This window comes from Balaenoptera ricei, chromosome 16 (assembly GCF_028023285.1).
Source record: "Balaenoptera ricei isolate mBalRic1 chromosome 16, mBalRic1.hap2, whole genome shotgun sequence".
Taxonomy (NCBI): domain Eukaryota; kingdom Metazoa; phylum Chordata; class Mammalia; order Artiodactyla; family Balaenopteridae; genus Balaenoptera; species Balaenoptera ricei.
In genome coordinates this window covers 114,634,022-114,647,143 of record NC_082654.1, presented here as the reverse complement: position 1 = coordinate 114,647,143, position 13,122 = coordinate 114,634,022, and the positions used below count along the sequence as shown (strand labels likewise).

The 13,122-nt window shown below is 35.9% G+C and overlaps 1 protein-coding gene across 2 annotated transcripts in view; it reads right to left on the bottom strand.

Annotated features, from left to right (window-relative positions):
• Window positions 1–13,122, bottom strand: part of CHRM3 (cholinergic receptor muscarinic 3) — a 514,336-nt gene that overhangs the window by 363,723 nt on the left and 137,491 nt on the right. For both annotated transcript variants that reach the window (XM_059900319.1, XM_059900320.1), the window contains exon 2: window positions 8,046–8,154. The gene's annotated coding sequence lies outside the window, so the exon portion shown is untranslated. The remainder of the gene's footprint in view (window positions 1–8,045; window positions 8,155–13,122) is intronic.

Genomic DNA, 13,122 nt, shown 5'->3' with positions numbered 1-13,122 from the left:
CTTTTTAACCCCATCATCAAAAAGCCATTAGACCTTATCATTTGACATTATTTTCTAACCTAGATTTTTTAAAGAAACTAAATTCACAAATGAATTAAGAACAACTACGAAATCTTTTGTGGCACATTTGTGTATCAAGCACTGATTTTTACATCAGTGGCATGAAAGCTGAATGATCTTGATTTGAGAAAGTCACCAAAACCATGTATTCAGAGTTAAAAAGTAGGTAAGTTTTCAAACATGAACCTGTGCTTCATGGAAAGAAAGAAAGATTTTTTAAATGACTGCACTGTTATAAGGTTTTTCGTCTTCCCCCAAAGGAATGGTCTACTTTATCTATCAATGCAATCAAAGTAAACAGAGTTTAATATCCACTTACTTGCTGAGCTTAATAAAGAGGTCATTATATTGTATCCAAAAACCACTAAAAATGACTGACACACTGTCCAGTTGGAAAACTGGCTCATAACAGTGAATGCACGGCTGACGCTTTGTTTTTCCAATTTTTGAATTGTTCCTTTTGTCACAAGCACTAGGTACACATCCGATATTACACTTCTTATTAAATAACCTGTATGAAACGACTCTGGTTCCATAACCAACTTTCGTGTGATTAGGTAATACAAGCACAACATGCCCGCATTATTCCGTGTTTCAACACAGAGAGGACTTGAACTTCGATTAAAGAACAAAAAAAATTTAGAAATCGTTTCTCTTCCTTCAGCGTAATTTTTCCCCCTTTGGGTCTCACAGGGTTCAAGTTTTCTGTCCCCCATCAGCCGACTGCACTCTCAGTGCAACCTGGTGATGTACAAAACAGTCTCGGGGATTTCTCCTTTAGATTCTGGAACACCTACAAATATTCTTAAAATGAATAAAGAAAATAAGATAGCAAACATATGAACTATTTAAAAATAATGACTGAGATATGTTATCAGAATTTCCCTTTCTGGAAATGATTAAAATATGAAGTTTTGGTGAGTAAGAATTTCAAACTCTGTAATCTAAAACTTAGAAAAAGTTCAAAACAAGAATTCTTTTTGCTATAAAAGTGGCTTTTATTTAAAATTAGATTTATTACTATTTGTATATACATGTATTTAGTGATATATATCACTCTCTATATAAATATATGTGTATACGTGTGTGTGCACATATATATATATGTATAAACGCACACATATTCTATTCTACTTCCTTTCTTTCCACCACCTGCCCCTCACTCCCCAGTGGCTACCTAGAAATATAAACTCCATGAGGATAGGAACTTTGTTTATTGTTCATAGCCCAGGGCCTACTACATAGAAGGAAGTCCATGAATATTTGTTGAATGAATACATGGGATACCTAAGTTCTCCAGTTTCAAATATTTAACTAACATAATTTAAAACATGACTTTCTTTTCAGGTAATTTAATCCCCTTAAATTTCAAATGACTTCCAAATATTATAATTATCTTCTTTATTAAAAAGCAGGTGCTTCTTAATTTAAAAAGCACCTGCTTTTTAATTAAAAAAAAAAAAAAACACTGCTTCTTCAAAACTATCTCTGCTTCCTAGGTATGTTTGGTATTATATTTATACTTTCTTCGTTTGGGTAAACAGATCAGTTGAGTGGCACATCTAAGGGACAGTAAAACACTGGTGATCTCGGTCCATCATACAGATAAGCAAAATGTGAGATGAATCAACAGAAGTCTTTTCAACTAATTGAGCTGAAAAGAAAGAGTTCATGTGAAAGCATTTGGTGGGATGTTAGTGGATATAAGATGCTTATTGAGACCAAGAATCTTAGTCTTCATCTCGTGGAATCAATCAATTAATGCTTCCACACACGCTCATACCATGGTATTGACACTGACCATTAATGTGAAAAAAATAAAATGTAATAAAACTTGTTAATTGAAGATATTATCTGACTTCAAGGATAAACTGTTCAATCTTAAAAATGGTTAATGCGTTCTCCTGAGAGACACCTGCCTGTATCTGCTTGAGGACATGTCTCTAATAGATACAGATTCTCATTTTTATCCATATCAATTGCTGGAGAAGGATAGAAGGGGAAATCTCCAATTATAATGTTATAAGCTATTTATTCTTCAGGATATTAAATAAGCATGACTTAAAACCTGAAGCATATTATATTTTCAAAATTAATTTTATTTTAAAAGTAAAATTAGTTTTCTAATACCACATATAAAATATTATGTGCCTCCATATTTATGTATCATTCTATAGTGGTGAGGCTGTCACAAATTTAGGTTATATAAATATTCATATGAATCGGTAGGGTACCCTGCATTATACATCTCCTCCTTTGTAAAGAGAAGATAAAGCCATCCTTGCAGAACTGTTGTGAATATTAAAGGATGCCGTGCAGTGAAACCCCACTGCACAGTTACTACCTTAGTAGATGGTGGCCATTATCAGCGTTATCATTAAATTTCAACATGCAACTCTAGGTCCTTTAGCTGGAAAGAATGTCAGAAAATGGTCACCAAGTTACTGTAGTTTCAAGACTAATACATAAAATAGAGACTAACAAAGTTATCAGGAAACAACCTGGAATTCTGTCAAATGTTACCTTTGGGTGCAATTTTAAAAATTCCCAGTTCTTTGAAGAATATTATTCTTGCTGCATTGCTCTACCTACTTGAGCATATCAAAGCTTGCATACTGTGATAATACCTACATTACTCCATTATATTTCTGCTTACATAACTGGATGAATATTCTTAATATAGGATTCATTCAAACATTATGCCCTTTTGCTTAAAGCATGTCAAGCTAAAATAGCTCATGCACTGAAAACTGGAGTACCCTGTCAGCCCATTTTCCTCTCTTAAAGATGTCTTTATTAGCTTAATGCTTTCCACTTATCTGTCTACAGCCATCTGTGAAAGCTGAATGGCTTGAGATACCCTGTGCTACTTATAACTCTACCTAGTCAGCCCATTTTGACTCTTCTGAGTATGATTGATGTACACTAAGTAACAAAGATGAGAGTCAGAGTGTTTCCATACTGATTTGGTGGACTTAATGGGCTTTCCTGTTAAAATAGTACTATTCAAGAATATTTAACCTAAACACTTTTAAGTCCTCCTCTGAGTGATATACAGTTACCAGAATAAATTTCAGATAAAATTTCAGTTGGCTCTATAACAAAGGTTTTGTTTATTGACTTAGAGGGGTTTTGGGGATTTGGTTATTTTTCCCTCTATGTTTTTTTAAAAAACAGCTTGAACCTATAGGAACCTTTGATTACACTTGATACATTCCTTCTCTCTCAAATAAAATTAGTAATTGACACCTTCTATGAACATATGAAATATATATGTGTGTGTATATATATATATATACATATATGTAATAATGTATTATATACAATTAATATAATAACATAAAACCTTAAGAACTGTTTTATTGTTGTCTTATTAACTTACATGGAGGAAATCATGCTAACCTCAGTCAAGATGAGGTCAAATAATTCTCACCGTTATTGAAATGTTGTTCTAAAAACAGTATGCTTAATGATAAACTACTATGGAAGTTAGTAGGGTGAGTTATACATTTTCAAAATTCCTGTTACCTTTGGCTAAAAATGTTTAAATGCTATAACCATCATGGTATGCTGAAAGTGGCCACTTTTCATTTTTCTGTTTATACTTTTTACTGACTTACATTAATAACAATTTTACTGAATAAGACAAGGAGTGCCCTCAATAAACCAAGAACGTAACAGGAAAGATGGATACTGCTATAGACTGAACGCCACCCCAAATTCATATGTTAAATCCTAATGCCCAGTGTGAGAGTATTTGGAGGTAGGGCCCCTGGGAGGTGATTATTAGATGATGAGTGCAGAGCTCTCATGAATGGGATTAGTGCCCTTATGAAACATAAAAGAGGCTCAAGAAAGCACCTTTGTCACTTCCACCAGGTGAGGACACAGCAAAAGATGGCTTTCTAGGAAACAGGTCCTTACCATACATAAAATCTGCCAGTGACTTAATCTTGGATTTCCCAGTTTCTAGAATTGTGATTAAATTTCTGTTGTTTATAAGCTACTCAGTTAATGGCACTGTTTTAGCAGCCCAAAGAGACAAAGACAGAAATGTCAACCAATTATTGCAAAAGAAGTGTATGTGTTCTATCAAAGAGGCATGTATACAGTACAGAGGTTAAAGAAAAGGAGGCAACAGTCAATTTTAAGAGGAGGATTAAGGAAGTTTTCATAGGTGGCAGAGCAGGTAAAATGAGTTTGGAAGGAAGAATCAGAGTTTGATGGGCAGTATCTGCAAACGCTAGGAGGCTTGTGGTGTCACACAGGTAAGGCTGGGGTGCTTCTAGGTAGGGCTTGGCCAACAAACAGGTGGTCAGCAAACAGGTGGAGGGGATCTGCAGCAGGCAAATGAGAGGGGGCCACATAAAGCCCCCCCAGGGCACTCACAACTCATCTGATTCCACTTCTGGTGACTCTGCAGCAGACATTCAACTTTAATGGGCTCATCGTCTGCTTGTCCTCGAATACCTCCTGCTCATTCACAATTGTGAGTCGGAGGCTTAAACTGTTCCCTTTATCATGATGATGCTACGCTTAGACTTATAGCCTGACAAAGTCTGCCTGTTGTTAAAGTCCCACTGAGAAACACTTCATCTAAATCTATCTCCAAATTACAGGTATTCAGTTCTGAATACCCGAGGTCTCCTCCAAACTCTGGTACTTCTCTCTACTTTTTAGAGATATTGTTTTATGAAGTACTAGACTGACATCTAAGTCAGACTCCTTTAGAAGGAGACATCTAAAGTCATGAACAATTTTTAAGATTAACTTCACAAATCTATAATGGTCACGGAAATAAGGACACATAAGCATCTATCTGTCCAGTAGGACTGTGTCACGGTCATCATGACCGTGCTTTTTCATTTTATTACATCCTAAATCCTAATATGAGAGGTCAAAATGTGAACGCTGGCCACATTAAAGGACTGCAAGCACGGAATGAGGCGGGGTCCAGGAGAAGCAGGACAGAATAAGCACCATGCTCATCTCTCACCCAGGGCCCCAAGCAGGGTCAGCCAAGCAGCAGTCCAGCCTAACACCACATCCATGGTTTGTGGGCTCCTACCCCCAGGAATCCACCTCCAAAACCTTTACTTCTCAAAAGCCTCCTCCAGAAACATGCTTTTCCATGTCAGGCACAAACTCTATAAAGGCTAAAGGTATTGCAGAAATAAGCAACAGGAATAAAAGGGAGTGTGCACACAGAAGCATTCAATAATGCTATAATCTGAGTTACAGACAAGTCACATTCCATTTACATGCAAAAGACTCTCTGGCTGCTGATTTCGATGGATACAGAGATGGACTAGACCCAACACCGCCACTGTTTCCGATGGTTTATAATGACCACGTGAGACAAAGAGACTGAGCTTTCTGTTCTGACTGATATGTGGCAGCCAGGCGATCCACTCTTGGAGTATGGCCCCAGCTTATCAGTATTTTCCACCTTGGAAGCAAAGCATGACGCATGCGAAAAATGCCACCCATTCCAACCACCGAATTTTGTCCAATGCAAACCCCAAAAGACAATACTTTAAATTTCTTCATAACAAGAACAAGTATAGAGTCTGTCTTAGAGCATAGGGTTATGCAAGTGGAAGTTCAAACCCTCCCTCTCCATTGTTTTGTGACACATATTCTACATTTCCACCTCCTTTCTTCTTTCTTCCCTTTCTTTCCAGAAAGTCATTTTCAATGTGGTAACAGCCCAATCTTCCTAACAAGTTAAATAATGAGCTGATGTTCTCTGTTAGGCCGAAAAAAGGCCAATGGATTTTTGTCACCTTTATTTTTTAAATCAGGATGCCGTATTTGTTATGTTTGTACTTGTAATTTGATTTAAATTATTGTCTGTCTTGTTTGCAATTCTGGACCTAACAAAGCAAATCCTATAATTGAACACATTTCTAGAAGTCCCCTAAATACAACATATTGCAAAGACACTTACAGAATCAGAGAATCTCTCATTTACATTACTTTATAATTGCATTACATAGTAATTTGCAATTGTACCTTCACAATTCCCAATGAAGGTGATAGCTACCCTTTCTTGCCAGATGCTGTGTTCAACCAGCCTAACAAAAGCATTATGGGGTATATTTTAATTATTTCCATTTTATTTCTCATAAACCGAGACTTCAAAAAGTTCAGTAACTACTTTAGATTTCACCATTAATTCATAAATGGTTTTGAACCTAGGACTTTCTGATTCCAAAATCTATAGTCAGCACCATAATCCCATGCTCATCCAGTGAATAATAATCACTAATGCTGATTGGTTACTTACTAAGTGTCAAACAGTGCTCCTAAGTGCTTGACCACATTAACTCATGTAATTCACACAACAACCCTATGAGATAAATACTCTTATTATTAGACCCATTTTACAGATGAGCAAACTAAGGCACAGAGAGGTTAAGTGACTTGTCCAACACTGCAAAGCAGGAAAATGATGAAATTGGGTTGTAACCCCAAGCAATCTGACTCTACCACTCCCCGCCCCACCCCTGACCCCGCCACCATACTTACTGACTACGCTACAATATCAGCAAGTGAATGTATGTTACCTATTATTAAGATTTTTGTTTCACTTATATGTAAAAATTTTATTTGTGTAATAAACCATTGCCTCGTCAATGGTAATCATAACTAATTTCTGGAAAAGAATTTCCAAACCAGTTTTATTGCACTGACTCGGTTACATAATAATTTGTTTAATTTTAGTGGAAAAGTCTTTCTCAATATTACTAAATATAGTTGCCAAGATTTTCATTTACAGTCTTTTATTTTAAACAGGCTAGCTGTATTCTGTTGGCTAAAGAGAATGGTCAGATGAAGTGTTAAAGAGATTTCAGTAAACAAAATAATTAATACATTAAACTGAAGGAGTAATATCTGATCGAATTTCTATGTTGCTCCCTTAGGATCCTGAAATTAAATGATACATAATAAGAATCTAGTGTATCTTGTCTCCTCCAAGAATAAAACACCTAAAAATAAACTATAATAGAGTAAACATCCTGGAGATCAGAAGTAGAAACCTAATTATTATGGTTGGTGGGGATTTGTGTGTGCAGTGTGTGTGAGAAACATGTGTTTTTTCATATTTCATTTAAACATAACTTTCTGAAATACAAAATATAATTGGGGTCATGAGTTAACGTTAAGTATAATTTTATCATTTATTTCTTAGGTGAATAACAAATAAAATATTAGACTCTATTAATCAATTTAAAAAGAACATTGTGGTCACAACTTTTTTCCAGCTCCCTACTTGTAATAATAGTCAGCCACAGATGATATATATTTTTATGGGGTTTTACTGTTAATAATTTCACATTCATTATCTTATTTGTCCTTTAAATTAATCTTGTGAATTAGGTAAAGCAGAAATTCTTCCTCTCATTTTGCAGATGAAGAAACTGAGCCCTAGAGATTTAAGGGACTAGTCAGACGATAAATGTTGGAGCTGGAACTAAAATTAAGGGAATTGAGTAGAATTTCCTTTCAATGACACCATAAACAACCTATGTCAATTACCCGTATGATACTTGTGTAAGTGAAAGTATATTAGATACCCTGTTAGATAAAACTGCAATAAAATTGAACTGTTTCACAATATTAAACTAAGTAAAATTTTCAGGCTTACACTGATTTATATGATATTAAAGAACCAAAAGACACTGAAACTTTCCATTGACCTTTTCTATTCAGTTAAAAGAGAGGCAAAATTCTACACTGCTAAACTCTGCCTATTTAGATACATCTATATTACCATATCAATATGCACACATATACATAATAGATACATCTAAACCTATTTTTTCCTTTTGCAGTTGGTTGGTACATAGACTAAGTCTAGCCGATTTCATAACAGCAAAACAGACGCAAGTATTTTGTACACTTCTTGCAAGGTAAGTGCACGCTGTGTTGAAGATCTCAATATATAACCACGTAAATGATACTGAATAGAGAATACTTACTAGTGAGGAGTCTCGGTGGTGTACATCATGATGGGAATGGGTACAGTTCAGTCAATCCACAGTCCACTGAGCAACTCATAACTGAAATCAGCGCCATCACTGTTCAGACCTAAACAGGCACACAAAGAGATGACAGTCAATAAATACCATTTCATACCATTTGTACGAGAGCATCTTTCCAACCTGCAGCATTAAAAAAAAAAAAAAAAGTCTGACAAGCAAGCCAATGAAAGGGCTTTAATTTAAACACCTCTGTTTTCTATATTATGAGTAGTATAGCAGTGGAAACACACGGTGCAGTCAGTAAAGAAGTAATAAATTTAGTGATTATATAGCAATTAGGAAGTAATAAATTTAGTAATAAATTGGTATCACGTTACTGGAGGCTATAAACTTATCAATAACAAACTAAAGCAAAAAAATTAACATACTCTGATGTAAATTTTTGGGGGGGCGAGGCTATGTGCTGAGCATTTATAGCACATCTGTGTATGAAATTTCATTTAGTCTTGACAACAAAACTGCAATGTAGGTAATCTCCTCACTTTACAACATTCAGGGCTTAGAGGAGCAGGGCAGTTGGTCCAAATCCCTATTCTATAGTTTACACTTCTCCTCCATATCATGTGCAGTGTGCCAAGCACACACTTTTTCCTATGCTTACTTGTGCTCCATGTAAATTACGATATGAATAACAGATACCAAGAGGATTATATAAAGACGTATCTTTCTTTCCCCTGTAGCTCCCTACAAGACAAGCACTGTATTCTACTCATTTTTGTATGTCAAAATGTAAAGTGAGATCTTGTTTTGGGATACAGAACCTGACACACACTAATATTTGCTGAGTAAATAAATGAATAACAGCAACAACAAAAGTAGGAATTGGCATATATCTTTTGTCTCAAGTCACACTTTTCGCTTTGTCAGTCCTTTCATTTACTTGCCAAACTTGTCTTCCTGTTTGCAACACAATCTCAGGAAAAAGTAGGAAGAATCATCTAAAAATCATGTGAATGAAGTTCAAATATAATCATTCAAAGAATTACAAACTAGTCAGTAGTCAGTTTAATTTAGTTCAATTGGAGAGGTTTGTGAAGAACAGCAAAAGGTAAAATAACAAAAATTTTCCAGAGAGGGAGAAAAAAAAAATCCACCTTTCACTTCTAGGTCAGACATCAGCTGGCTAACAAAACCTAATCACCTTTCCTGCGGTCAGATCCTAACAGAGGAGAAAACTGAAATGACTAAAGACTCCAGGTAGAAACTTCATGATCATAGGAAACTAAGAAGTGCTGCTTTGGATTGGAGATGCTGTAGAGAAGCAGCCAGACTGGAGACTCTGATGGTCAGACCCTAATTTACCCTGCAGACGAACAGCGTCTCAGCACCCTGCCTATGTATAGCAGGGGCTGGCAAACCATAGCCTGCTGCCTGTTTTGGGGTAGCCCGTGAGCTAAGAATGGTTTTTGCACTTTTAAATCGTTGGAGGAAGTTAAAAGAATCATATAAGTGTAAATTATTTGAAATTCAAATGTCATAGTCTATAAAGAAAGTTTTATGAGAATACAGCCACAACCACTCATGTACATATTGTCTCTGGTTACTCTCATGCTACAACAGTAGAGTTGAGAGGTTGTGAAAAAAATAGTATGACTTGCAAAGTCTAAAATATATTTACTATTTGATCCTTTACAGAAATCATTGGCTGATTTCTGGTCTAGAAAATTGTTAGTTCTCAATTTGGAGGGGATGATACTAGAGAAAGGGGCTGCTTTAGGGTAGATTGGAAGCAGGAGGTGGGAATCCACTTCCCTACATAGACCCATGGACAACGCAATATTACGAATATAGCAGGACTTTTTCTGGGGGCAGTGGGGTTCTTCCCTGGAGGAAGCACCAGAAAGGAAGGTAAATTCAGCCATACTCAATCTGGCACACAGGCTGGGCCAATGAGGATGGATGCAGAAATCTGGCTACCAGGATGTCATTTTTCAATATGGCAGAATGAAGTTCACATGAAGGAAATCAAATCTCCAGGGCTCTGATTCTCTTCCCATATGTGCCAGCCTCAAGAAAGGCAGATAACTTAGATAACCAGTTTTTTTTTTTCTGCTGTAGGGCTTCTTACAAGAACAAACAGAGAAACCCTAAGCAGGTAAAAGACACTCCATCTATCCTATCCCATAGAAGGGCATATTTTTTACGTTGTTAAAAGTATATGATGCTTTATTGCTATAATAAGTATGAAAGTTATGCTGATATAAGGAAATATGTACATAAATGCAGAATACAAAATATTACATATAGATTCATTAAAATTACAGGCAGTTTCACATAGGGTAGCTTAACAAAGATTAGAAGACAGTGTGATACATATAATAAAATTGTGCGATTATAGGTAACATTTGCAGTTCATCAATTTACTTGAGAAAGGGCAAATTTGCTTGAGTTCAAATTTATGTTTAAAAAAACAGATAATGTATATACATTTCTAAAAGTTGTGATAACATTCTAGGCCTTCTCCACATTTGAAAGCTCATTTTTTTCTCTGAGCAAGATAATATATTACTATTGTTTCAGTAAAGAGCTGTTTGTTTGTCCATTTATTTATTTTGCTGTTAGGAATGGAAACATTTAGGGGCTGATTTAAAAAATAAGAATGACTGAAGTTTTCTTTGAAATGGAGTCATTTAAACCATCTACTCTAGTTAAAGCAGACATAGTTTACTTTAATATTTCCCAATTAGCATAAGCAATCAACATATGATGATGTTAACTCCTATACACAAAGGTTTTACATGTATATATCATATATATGTGATACATATACACACACATATATATGAGAAAAAGAGAGAGCTATTTCAGCAGAACCTCAAAAAGAATACTGTCAAAAGTTATTATCCAAAAAAGGGTAAGAATATTTGACAAGAGCAACAGTTGAGACTCAAAAACGTGTGGATTTGTGCTCAGACAGCTATCTGAAAACTAACCCCACCAGAGGCTATCCAGCTCACTGCTTGTTTTAGTTTCAGACTTTCCTCTGAAGGCAGTTCTAATCAGTGTCACCCACTCCCGAAGCAAATAGTGTTCTTTTATTCTCATCGCATTATAAGAGAACAAAGGTACAAAAAATTCAAAGAATTCTGTTTGATCAAAAGCACCTTTTATCAGTGAAGGCGCAGGAAAGTGACCTTGATTGCATAGCTATGAAACCTACTCATCTAGGAATCAGAAGCATCTCCTCCTGTGTGAGTGGGTGGCTTCTCTTCCCTACAATGATTATGTCAAGGGTTTCATGCCTGATTTATCCATGGTTTGAGCAAACTAATGGTTAGGTCTGAGGCAAAGAGTGATATTCTGGATGAAAATACACATTTTAGCTAGGTTTTCCATAACTTGAAGACTATTTGAAGAGCAGTTTTTCTTTCTTCGTTGACTCTAAAATTATTTTTCACCAGGCTTAACTATTTTAGTAACTGTATTTAATAGCCACAGTGGTAAGGTAGAAAATAATAAACCAAAAAGAATGACAGCCTTGGTGAAAAAGGCTCAGGCATAAGCAAAGTAGGAGGTATATCTCTAAGTCTGTTTTAAATTGCGACCGGGCAGGTTTATATGTGTGTTTACATTTGTAATGAGGCAACTGTCACTTCATGTTTACGTTTATTGGCTATTAGAGTTTAAAGAATAGTTGCACTGAAAATTAACTTCTATGTTTAGTCTACATTTGCTCTCCTCGTGTTCCAGTCGCTCTTCTCTCTTAATTTTAACTAAAGGACAGTTAAATTAACTAGACAAAAATCAGTGGATTATTTTTCATATGTAGTTTACAAAACAGAGACAGCGGCCTCCCACTCTATTTAAATTTTAAATCAAACTCCAACGTTATCTAACTGGCTTGAAACAACCATTAGACAGGCTGTGGATAAAGGGCTCTCTTATGAAATCAGTGCTGTCACGATGGTACAGAAGTGGTTAAACTGTCAGATGGAGTGGCGTTGGGGAGGTGAGCTAATGCAGAAAGAAGGTCAAAAGTTAGGGCAAAGCCAACACAGAGAAAGTGGGAAGCAGCTTCTATTGGCTTCTCCTTTAAAAAAAAAAAAGAGGAAAAAAAACCTTTCCGAGTCTCTCATCATGCTTTGTAATTGCACTGAAGTTGAGAACTATGTAAATGAAAGAAAGAGAAAGCCCTCCCCAAATGGTACAATCTCATTATTTTAGCCACTACATGCTCCTGCCCTTCCCTTTCTTTTTTCTCTTCTGCTTCTCCCCATCCCTCGCTTCTCTTCCTTTTCCTCTTCTTTCTACCTGTCCTTTTTTAGCAGGAGCGTCGTCATAATCAGTGTTACTTATGTGCCTTCCCATGTGCACAACACTTTGATGGGGGCTTTACATGCGTATCTGTCTTCTTTTCAGTGTCTTCCAGAATTGCGATTACTATCCGTCTTTTAAAAAGCTGCAGTTCTTATCAAGTGAATTTCACAGCCAAATAGCCAGTGAGTGAGCAAATGTAGGAATCAAATCTGATTCAATCTAATTCTTCTATTAGTAAAAGAAAGGTTCCTGGGAATAGAACTCTTTGCAAATGCAGAATTTAGCAGAACATCACAGACCCTGAGCATCTAAGGAATTAGGAATGTTAGTTGGGGTGGTGGAATCTGGGAGCTGAATTAAGTTATCCTTCAAAACACAATTCCATATCAGAGAGCTATTCACTTAAACATTCTCAAATAACAGCAACAGATAAGTTTGGGAACAAATGAAAGTAATTTCTGAACCTTAATGTTAGGAGGGACAATAGGGTCAATGTACCAGTTAACTTATGGACGATAAAAACAAAGACAGACAATTGTTACTAGACCAACAGATATCTAAACAGGCAGGGTAAAGGGGTATTTCTTTACCAAACTGCAACAAAATTAGCAGTCTATGACTACCTCGGCCACCTGAAATATGCTAGGAATATTAGAGATGGAACCCAAGAAAAGCAAACTTAAAAGTCACCTTTGAAACCTAAGAAATGAAAGAAAAGAAAAAACAAAGACAGAAAAGCAAGCTTAGTTATTACCTT